This window comes from Bombina bombina, chromosome 7 (genome assembly GCF_027579735.1).
Source record: "Bombina bombina isolate aBomBom1 chromosome 7, aBomBom1.pri, whole genome shotgun sequence".
Classification (NCBI taxonomy): Eukaryota; Metazoa; Chordata; class Amphibia; order Anura; family Bombinatoridae; genus Bombina; species Bombina bombina.
In genome coordinates this window covers 524311084-524322651 of record NC_069505.1, presented here as the reverse complement: position 1 = coordinate 524322651, position 11568 = coordinate 524311084, and positions in this window count along the sequence as shown.

The following is an 11568-nucleotide window of genomic DNA, read 5'->3' as shown; positions in this document are numbered from 1 at the left end:
CAGAAGAAAATATGTCAGGATGGACAGAAGAAGAAAGACTTACTTTGAATGATCTGGAGGATTTACTAGGGGAATCAGAACCCAAAACCCCAGATAGATGGAGAGACAATATAAAAAACAAATCCACATTTGTACCAAAAAATTACAATAATCCTCAAATTGAGATGTTCAGAGACTGTGTATGTCGTGATATTACATCACTCAAATTAGCCCCCAAAAAATACAACTTGACAATTGAAGAACAACAGGCAATACACGAGATGAGTCAATGGGATGAAGTAGTCATTCGTGGATCCGATAAAGGTGGCAATATAGTCATCTGGCCTCTTGACCTTTACTTGAAAGAAGCGAATAAACAACTAAAGGACAAGTCCTGTTACACAAGATTACTACATAATCCCATGGAAGGCTATTTAAAAATCTATTCTAACATGGTTAACAAGGCTTTTAAAGAAGGAATCATCACAACTAAGGAACATAAATATCTAAAAGTGGATAAACCAAAGATTGCCACTTTTTACATGATACCGAAGATACATAAAAATGCAAAAAACCCACCAGGTAGGCCCATAGTGTCAGGCATTGAGAGCTTAACAGAGAAAGCCAGCACATACATTGATCTAAGACTAAGGCAATATGTAGAACAACTGCCATCATATGTGCAAGACACAATGCAAGTTCTGCAAAGATTAGAAAATCTAACACTAAATGATTCAACTTGGCTTGTCACTACTGATGTAGAATCCCTATATACTTCAATTAACCATCAACAGGGTATACAAGCCACAAGATACTTTCTAGAAAGATACTCAGAAGAAAATAGGGAACATGACAAAACCTTCATTTTAAAAACTGTTAGATTTTGTTTTGACCTACCAATTTCTTTACATTTGATGGCCAATTCTATTTGCAAACTAGAGGCACAGCCATGGGCACCACCTGTTGCCCCCACCTATGCCAACCTTCTTTCATCGGCTGGTGGGAAAAAGAATATGTATTCACAGAAAGCAACCAAGGTACACTGATTGTATCCCCATGTGGATACGTTTCTAGATGATATCCTCCTTTATTTGGGAAGGCACGCACAGTGATTTATTAAACTTCTTAAAACATCTAAATCAAAATGATCTGAACATCAAATTAACACATGAGAAAGTCTTACCAAAATAAACTTTTTGGATATAACAATAAATAAGAACATTGATGGGAATGTGACCACTGACCCTGTACAGGAAACCTACAGCTGCAAACAGCTTGCTACACAGTACAAGTGCACATGCCCAAGCACGATGAAAAGTCTACCTACAGGAGAATTCTTAAGGCTACGCAGAAATTGCTCAAGATGAGCAGGTATTCAACAGCAGGGCAAAAGAATTGGAGGAGAGACTATGACAAGAGGGGTACAGTAAAAGAAGTACCAAAAAAGCCAAAATAGAGCTCTACATACTCCAAGAAACATGACCTCCTTTTCAAGAAATACAAAAACAGCTCGAATATACCGAGGCTGATTATGACATACAACAGCCAAACACCACAAATTCTGAGTATCATACGGAAACATTGGAACATCTTAATGATGGATCCGACATTAAAGACCATCTTAGGAGACAGGCCCTCAGTTTGGATACAGAAGGACGAAAAACCTAAAAGACCGTGTAACATGTAGTTCATTTTTCAAAAAAAGAAAACCTTAACAGCATTCAAACCAGGAGCACGCAAATGTGGCAACCTGCACGCACATGCAAATATATGCGTAACACTGATACTACTACAGACAGGTTGGTAAAAAACACAACATCAAAAGAACATAAGTTGCAATACAGAGAGTGTAATCTATGTAACTACACTGTACACTGCTATTTGTACTATGTAGGAATGACCTCGAGGAGAAACTACACCTGAGACTAATGGAACATTTAAGAAACATTAAAAACGCAGCGAAAGAGAAGGAAGAAATGAAATCCATAACTAGTGTAGCTGCACATTTCTTAAAATTCCACATTCCAATCCAAATGACCTACAATGTTGGGGTATAGAAAAAGTGAGTCTAGGAATGAGAGGAAGGCAACTTGGAAACAGCTTTACCTGAAAGCTGGTGGATTTATTTATTGAACACAGTTCAACCACACGGACTAAATGAAAAGAACAATTATTAATTTTTTCTGTAAAAAATACATGAATGACAACATTGAGTGATATAGAATCCCTGTATATTAGTAGAGACAGAATCTACAATACAGATGAATTTATTATAATATATCATAATACAAAAACTGGACACACAACATATTTAACCCCTTAACGACTGAGGACGTGCAGGGTACGTCCTCAGAAAAAAGGCAGTTTAATGCCTGAGAACGTACCCTGCACGTCCTCAGTGTGGAAAGCAGCTGGAAGCGATCCTGCTCGCTTCCAGCTGCTTTCCGGTTATTGCAGTGATGCCCTCGATATGGAGGCATCCCTGCAATAACCTTTTTTAAGTCATCCGGTGCAGAGAGAGCCACTCTGTGGCCCTCTCTGCACCGGAGATCGGTTGCTCCATGTGTTGGTGGGTGGGAGCCGGAACCGGGAGGGCGGGTGGGCGGGCCATCGGGGCCATGTGCCCTGTGGTGTGAAGGGGGGCGGGATCTGTCGGCGGGGGGTGGCTGGGGGGCCGCGCACGGGAGGGTGGGGGCGGGCGCCTGGTGCACGGGGGAGGGGAGCAGGTGGGAACCGCTACACTGCAGAAAATGGGGAAATAAAAAATATATAATAAATGAAAATTAAAACAATCAGCCAAGGTGGTGGGGGTTTGTCTGTGGGGGTGGGGGGGTGGGGAAGCTACACTACAGAAAAAACAAAAAAAAACAAAAAAAAAGCACTTTTTATTGTAAACTGGGTACCTGGCAGACAGCTGCCAGTACCCCAAGATGGCCCCCAATAAGGCAGAGGGGGAGGGTTTAGAGAGCGGTTTTTAGGGGGATCAGGGAGGTTGGGGGCTAAGGGGGGGATCCTACACAGTAGCATATGTAAATATGCCTAAAAAAAAAATTTCATTTTTTTTTAAAAACCCTTTTATTTTAGTACCTGGCAGACTTTTCTGCCAGTAACTTAAGATGGCGGGGACAATTGTGGGGTGGGGGAGGGAAGGGAGCTGTTTGGGGAGGGATCAGGGGGTGGGATGTGTCAGATGGGAGGCCTGATCTCTACACTAAAGCTAAAAATTAACCCTGCAAGCTCACTACAACTCCCTAATTAACCCTTTCACTGCTAGCCATAATACTACGTGTCGAGGCGCAACAGGATCTTACTGGCCTTCTAATTACCAGAAAGCAACGCCTAAAGTCCAATATGTCTGCTATTTCTGAACAAAGGGGATCCCAGGACAAGCATTTACAACCATTTGTGCCATAATTGCACAAGCTGTTTGTTAAATGATTTCAGTGAGAAACCTAAAATTGTGAAAAATTTTACGTTTTTTTTAATTTGATCGCATTTGGCGGTGAAATGGTGGCATGAAATATACCAAAATGTGCCTAGATCAATACTTGGGGTTGTCTACTACACTACACTAAAGCTAAAATTAACCCTACAAGCTCCCTAAAAGCTCCCTAATTAACACCTTAACTGCTGGGCATGATACACTTGTGGTGCGCAGTGGCATTTAGCGGCCTTCTAATTACCAAAAAGCAACGCCAAAGCCATATATGTGTGCTATTTCTGAACAAGGGGGATCCCAGAGAAGAATTTACAACCATTTATGCCATAATTGCACAAGCTGTTTGTAAATGATTTCAGTGAGAAACCTAAAGTTTGTGAAAAAGTGAACAATTTTTTGTATTTGATCGCATTTGGCGGTGAAATGGTGGTATGAAATATACCAAAATTGGCCTAGATCAATACTTTGGGATGTCTACTAAAAAAAAATATATACATGTCAAGGGATATTCAGGGATTCCTGAAAGATATCAGTGTTCTAATGTAACTAGCGCTAATTTTGGAAAAAAATGGTTTGGAAATAGCAAAGTGCTACTTGTATTTATGGCCCTATAACTTGCAAAAAAAGCAAAGAACATGTAAACATTTGGGTATTTCTAAACTCAGGACAAAATTTAGAAACTATTTAGCATGGGTGTTTTTTGGTGGTTTTAGATATGTAACAGATTTTGGGGGTCAAAGTTAGAAAAAGTGTGTTTTTTTCCATTTTTCCTCATATTTTATCATTTTTTTTATAGTAAATTATAAGATATGATGAAAATAATGGTATCTTTAGAAAGTCCATTTAATGGCGAGAAAAACGGTATATAATATGTGTGGGTACAGTAAATGAGTAAGAAGAAAATTACAGCTAAACACAAACACCGCAAAAATGTAAAAATAGCCTTGGTCCCAAACGGACAGAAAATGGAAAAGTGCTCTGGTCACTAAGGGGTTAATAAACAATAAAATTTAATATATTAATGAAAACATAGAAAGACAGTAATAAGAAGACATCACAAAATATATATATTTAAAAAAACTTTTTAAGAATCAACGTTCACCGTTTTCCCCAATTCTGGCACTAAAATCACATTAACACACAATTCACGCATATATCACACAGTTCCCAATTAATTTTTATGATCCCCCAATAACACTCCCATTCACATCATAGAACTACCTCAAATACTCGTTCTAATACCACAGATTGAATGTTAGCTATAAATATAAACCAGCCACAGCATTATTAGCATGCAACATTAGATTGCAGTAAGAACACGTTTGTCACCTATAATATTTACACTTAACATGGAAATCAATGTCACACTTAGGAATAATCAGACAAAAATAATTTGGAAATCAATGTCACACTGAGGAATGATCAGACAAAAATAATTTTATTGTTACCAAGACACAACAAAACATTCACATTTAGATTAAAATCCCACAAGTTTTTAAAAAAAATTATTTTTCCCCCAAGAGCACTCACTCAATTGAGCACTTAGGTGACCACAATGTCGTATTATTGAACATTTAATATAACATATCAAAGGCTGTCAAGTATATTAAGAATATTAAGTCTGATTAATAAATGAAACACCTTGTCCGGTATTTAACATATAAAATAGTATGAAATATGAATACAGATGAACTACCCAAGGAACCCTAAAGAGCTTTGAGAGAATCTGACATGTCATGCAGTGACAGCTCACGAAACCCCAGCAATAGATAGATACTATCATTAGCATCAATTGATTGGAACCTTAAGCTGTCAATCTTCAGAATTTGCCCAATCGTAAAATACATCAAAAATCGAGGAGGGCGGGACTTCCGGTCTAACCGGCATATACCCCCAAACAAACGGCGGCGCGCCACCTTTGACAAAGCCCGGAGGGGCGAAACTAGTCAGGAGTCAGCGTGAGCGTTTGGGCGCTCTGGTTTTAACAGCCTAGCACTACATGTTGATCTAGCCACATAGAAAATTATAGCTATACTTAGTTAATTTGTTGAACAGTCTGGGTTGTGCCAGACTTAGCCAGTGTTAAAGTAACCTAAAACATAGGTATTTATTAAATTGTATACACTCTGAGATAGTGCCAGAGACAGTGAATATTGGTTATACTTAGCTTTTACAAAATAGAAAGATAACTGAGAAATATGGACTAATATAAGAATAAGCGAGTATTTACTCCAATACAGGCTTTGGTTGCAGAGGAAACTGAGCCAAATATAATTTTGATACATAGTGGCAGTACAGAGATAATGCTCCCTTCCAATTAAGCCATTATACAAGTGCTGGTTATATGCCTGCAACACATATATAGCCAAATACAATTTATATCAACACAGGCAACACAAAATTAATGTTGTCTTTAAATTATGATACTGGTATTTAGGCTGAATGTTCAAAATGTACACTAAGCATAACAGAAATTGTTACGTAATTTGAAACAAAATACATTGCAACCCAGAGTCACATGTACCACTCACTGAAGAGTATTTGCAGCAAAAGCAAGTCTCTTGGCAGCCCTCTTGAAGGGGAGGGTCACAGAGAATATACTGTATAAAAAGCTTTATTCTGATAGCGGTGAAAAACAGTACATAATACCAGAGTTGCTTTTAAACTAAATCCTCTAATATTTTCACGTTCAAGTACATAAGAGATCGTGATATTATACAGCCACACAAAGGCAACTCCTGAACAACATACATAGATCGTTCTGAATAGAAGCAACTAATCAGCTATAATACACAGGGATTAGAGTGAGATTTCCTGGCGTATATTACATATATTAAAAACACAAGGGTATCCCGATATACGGTATAGATTACGTAAGATATTGATATACAATACATACCCAGTATTTGGGACCCTTTATACTAAGTATAGCTTAGTTAATACAGCACTGCTTAGGAGGCACATATCAATTGATTATAGGCCACAGACATTACAGTCCTCCACTAGATAAATATACAGTGTCTGATCACATGATAGTGCTAGTGTCAATTTTAATTTGTGTGTCACCCTTATTTTAAGTGCAATTTCTAATAAAAGTTATATTTTATTTTAACTCAGTCCGGAAAAACCGCCTTACAGTCTAGGCTCAGAGTGCTTATAAGTGCATACTTACAGAAGAGACTCACATCCCAGTGAATATCTTCTTAGTTTTCTGGAATATTAATTTTCTATGCATCTAGCACCATTCCCTATAAAATATAAGCTTGATTGACCAATAAACATTAAGTTTAGAAACATATAATAATAGGGAAACAGCCCGAGTGGTGCCTTTGTTTGTGTGTTATACCATGAATAATACCCTGTCAGAGGTATTATCCAGATTGCCTGAATTGAGAGGCAAGCGCGATAGCTCTGGGGTTAGACGAGATACAGAGCGCGTAGATGCTGTAAGAGCCATGTCTGATACTGCGTCACAATATGCAGAACCTGAGGACGGAGAGCTTCAGTCTGTGGATGACGTCTCTGAATCGGGGAGACCTGATTCAGAGATTTCTAATTTTAAATTTAAGCTTGAGAACCTCCGTGTATTGCTTGGGGAGGTATTAGCTGCTCTGAATGACTGTGACACAATTGCAGTGCCAGAGAAATTGTGTAGGCTGGATAAATACTATGCAGTGCCGGTGAGTACTGATGTTTTTCCAATACCTAAAAGGCTTACAGAAATTATTAGTAAGGAGTGGGATAGGCCCGGTGTGCCCTTTTCCCCACCTCCTATATTTAGAAAAATGTTTCCTATAGATGCCACTACACGGGACTTATGGCAGACAGTCCATAAGGTGGAGGGAGCAGTTTCTACTTTAGCAAAGCGTACCACTATCCCGGTTGAGGACAGTTGTGCTTTTTCAGATCCAATGGATAAAAAATTAGAGGGTTACCTTAAGAAAATGTTTATTTAACAAGGTTTTATTTTACAGCCCCTTGCATGCATTGCGCCTGTCACTGCTGCGGCGGCATTCTGGTTTGAGGCCCTGGAAGAGGCCATCCATACAGCTCCATTGACTGAAATTGTTGACAAGCTTAGAACTCTTAAGCTAGCTAACTCATTTGTTTCTGATGCCATTGTTCATTTGACTAAACTAACGGCTAAGAATTCCGGATTCGCCATCCAGGCGCGTAGGGCGCTATGGCTCAAATCCTGGTCAGCTGATGTGACTTCAAAGTCTAAATTACTCAACATTCCTTTCAAGGGCCAGACCTTATTCGGGCCTGGTTTGAAAGAAATTATTGCTGACATTACTGGAGGTAAGGGTCATACCCTTCCTCAGGACAGGGCCAAATCAAAGGCCAAACAGTCTAATTTTCGTGCCTTTCGAAATTTCAAGGCAGGTGCAGCATCAACTTCCTCTGCTTCAAAACAAGAGGGAACTTTTGCTCAATCCAAACAGGCCTGGAAACCTAACCAGTCCTGGAACAAGGGCAAGCAGGCCAGAAAGCCTGCTGCTGCCTCTAAGACAGCATGAAGGAGCGGCCCCCTATCCGACAACGGATCTAGTAGGGGGCAGACTCTCTCTCTTCGCCCAGGCGTGGGCAAGAGATGTTCAGGATCCCTGGGCGTTGGAGATCATATCTCAGGGATATCTTCTGGACTTCAAAGCTTCTCCTCCACAAGGGAGAATTCACCTTTCAAGATTATCTGCAAACCAGATAAAGAAAGAGGCATTCCTCAGTTGCGTACAAGATCTCCTTGTAATGGGAGTGATCCATCCAGTTCCACGGACGGAACAAGGACAGGGGTTTTATTCAAATCTGTTTGTGGTTCCCAAAAAAGAGGGAACCTTCAGACCAATTTTGGATTTAAAGATCCTAAACAAATTCCTCAGAGTTCCGTCATTCAAGATGGAAACTATTCGAACCATTTTACCCATGATCCAAGAGGGTCAGTACATGACCACAGTGGACTTAAAGGATGCCTACCTTCACATTCCGATTCACAAGAATCATCAGTTCCTGAGGTTTGCCTTTCTAGACAGGCATTACCAATTTGTAGCTCTTCCATTCGGGTTGGCTACGGCCCCAAGAATTTTTACAAAGGTTCTGGGCTCACTTCTGGCGGTCCTAAGACCGTGAGGCATAGCGGTGGCTCCTTACCTGGATGACATCCTGATACAGGCGTCAAGCTTTCAAATTGCCAAATCTCATACAGAGATAGTTCTGGCATTCCTGAGGTCGCATGGGTGGAAAGTGAACGAAGAAAAGAGTTCTCTATCTCCTCTCACAAGGGTTTTCTTCCTAGGGACTCTAATAGATTCTGTAGAAATGAAAATTTACCTGACGGAGTCCAGGTTATCAAAACTTCTAAATGCTTGCCGTGTTCTTCACTCCATTCCGCGCCCCACGGTGGCTCAGTGCATGGAAGTAATCGGCTTAATGGTACCGGCGATGGACATAGTGCCATTTGCGCGCCTGCATCTCAGACCGCTGCAATTATGCATGCTCAGTCAGTGGAATGGGGATTACACAGATTTGTCCCCTCTACTAAATCTGGATCAGGAAACCAGAGATTCTCTTCTCTGGTGGTTATCTCGGGTCCACCTGTCCAAGGGTATGACCTTTCGCAGGCCAGATTGGAAGATTGTAACAACAGATGCCAGCCTTCTAGGTTGGGGTGCAGTCTGGAACTCCCTGAAGGCTCAGGGTTCATGGACTCAGGAGGAGAAACTCCTCCCAATAAATATTCTGGAGTTAAGAGCAATATTCAATGCACTTCTAGCTTGGCCTCAGCTAGCAACACTGAGGTTCATCAGATTTCAGTCGGACAACATCACGACTGTGGCTTACATCAACCATCAAGGGGGAACCAGGAGTTCCCTAGCGATGTCAGAAGTCTCCAAGATAATTCGCTGGGCAGAGACTCACTCTTGCCACCTGTCAGCGATCCATATCCCAGGTGTAGAGAACTGGGAGGCGGATTTTCTAAGTCGTCAAACTTTTCATCCGGGGGAATGGGAACTCCATCCGGAGGTGTTTGCTCAATTGGTTCTCCATTGGGGCAAACCAGAATTGGATCTCATGGCGTCTCGCCAGAGCGCCAAGCTTCCTTGTTACGGATCCAGGTCCAGGGACCCAGAAGTGGCACTGATAGATGCTCTAGCAGCGCCTTGGTTCTTCAACCTGGCTTATGTGTTTCCACCGTTTCCTCTACTCCCTCGTCTGATTGCCAAAATCAAACAGGAAAGAGCATTGGTGATATTGATAGCGCCTGCATGGCCACGCAGGACCTGGTATGCAGACCTAGTGGACATGTCATCCTTTCCACCATGGACTCTGCCTCTGAGACAAGACCTTCTAATACAAGGTCCTTTCAATCATCCGAATCTACTTTCTCTGAGACTGACTGCATGGAGATTGAACGCTTGATCCTATCAAAGCGTGGGTTCTCCGAGTCAGTAATTGATACCTTAATACAGGCACGAAAGCCTGTCACCAAGAAAATTTACCACAAGATATGGCGTAAATATCTTCATTGGTGTGAATCCAAGAATTACTCATGGAGTAGGGTTAGGATTCCTAGGATATTGTCCTTCCTCCAAGAGGGTTTGGACAAAGGATTATCAGCTAGTTCTTTAAAGGGACAGATTTCTGCTCTGTCTATTCTTTTACACAAGCGTCTGGCAGAAGTTCCAGACGTTCAGGCATTTTGTCAGGCTTTAGTTAGAATTAAGCCTGTGTTTAAACCTGTTGCTCCTCCATGGAGCTTAAACTTGGTTCTTAAAGTTCTTCAAGGGGTTCCGTTTGAACTCCTTCATTCTATTGATATCAAACTTCTTTCATGGAAAGTTCTTTTTCTGATGGCTATTTCCTCGGCTCGAAGAGTCTCGGAGTTATCTGCATTGTGATTCTCCTTATCTGATCTTTCATTCAGATAAAGTTGTTCTGCGTACAAAACCTGGGTTTTTACCTAAGGTGGTTTCTAACAAGAATATCAATCAAGAGATTGTTGTTCCATCATTATGTCCTAATCCTTCTTCAAAGAAGGAACGTCTTTTGCATAATCTAGACGTAGTCCGTGCCTTGAAGTTTTACTTACAGGCTACTAAAGATTTTCGCCAAACATCTAACCTGTTTGTTGTTTACTCTGGACAGAGGAGAGGTCAGAAGGCCTCTGCAACCTCTCTTTCTTTTTGGCTTCGGAGTATAATCCGTTTAGCCTATGAGACTGCTGGACAGCAGCCTCCTGAAAGGATTACAGCTCATTCTACTAGAGCTGTGGCTTCCACCTGGGCCTTTAAAAATGAGGCCTCTGTTGAACAGATTTGCAAGGCTGCAACTTGGTCTTCGCTTCATACTTTTTCCAAATTTTCCATATTTGATACTTTTGCTTCTTTGGAGGCTGTTTTTGGGGAGAAAGGTTCTACAGGCAGTGGTTCCTTCCGTTTAAGTTCCTGCTTGTCCCTCCCATCATCCGTGTACTTTAGCTTTGGTATTGGTATCCCACAAGTAATGGATGATCCGTGGACCTGGATACACTTAACAAGAGAAAACATAATTTATGCTTACCTGATAAATTTATTTCTCTTGTAGTGTATCCAGTCCACGGCCCGCCCTGTCTTTTTCAGGCAGGGTCTAAATTTTAATTAAACTACTGTCACCACTAGCACCCTATGGATTTCTCCTTGCTCGGCTTGTTTTCGGTCGAATGACTGGATATGGGCAGTGAGGGGAGGAGCTATATAGCAGCGCTGCTGTGGGTGATCCTCTTGCAACTTCCTGTTGGGAAGGAGAATATCCCACAAGTAATGGATGATCCGTGGACTGGATACACTACAAGAGAAATACATTTATCAGGTAAGCATAAATTATGTTTTTTAAATGGTGCCGGTGTGTACTATTTTTTCTCAGGGCTAGAGCTTCATGGCTTGTAAGGCAATGGAACTGGGAGATTCTCACAACGCTCCCATATGGATTGCTGCCCTGCTGATGGTCTTAGCAATTATTATCTAAGACTTTATTTGTCCCCACAGACGTGCTGGAGCTGAGGAAAGGGAGCATCTTCATTGTGTGGAACTGCTTCATATTGCTTTCAGCTTGGAGGTATGGTATTTCTGGGGAGACTGAAGTATCTCAGAACAGACTGGCACTTGTTCGCCTAT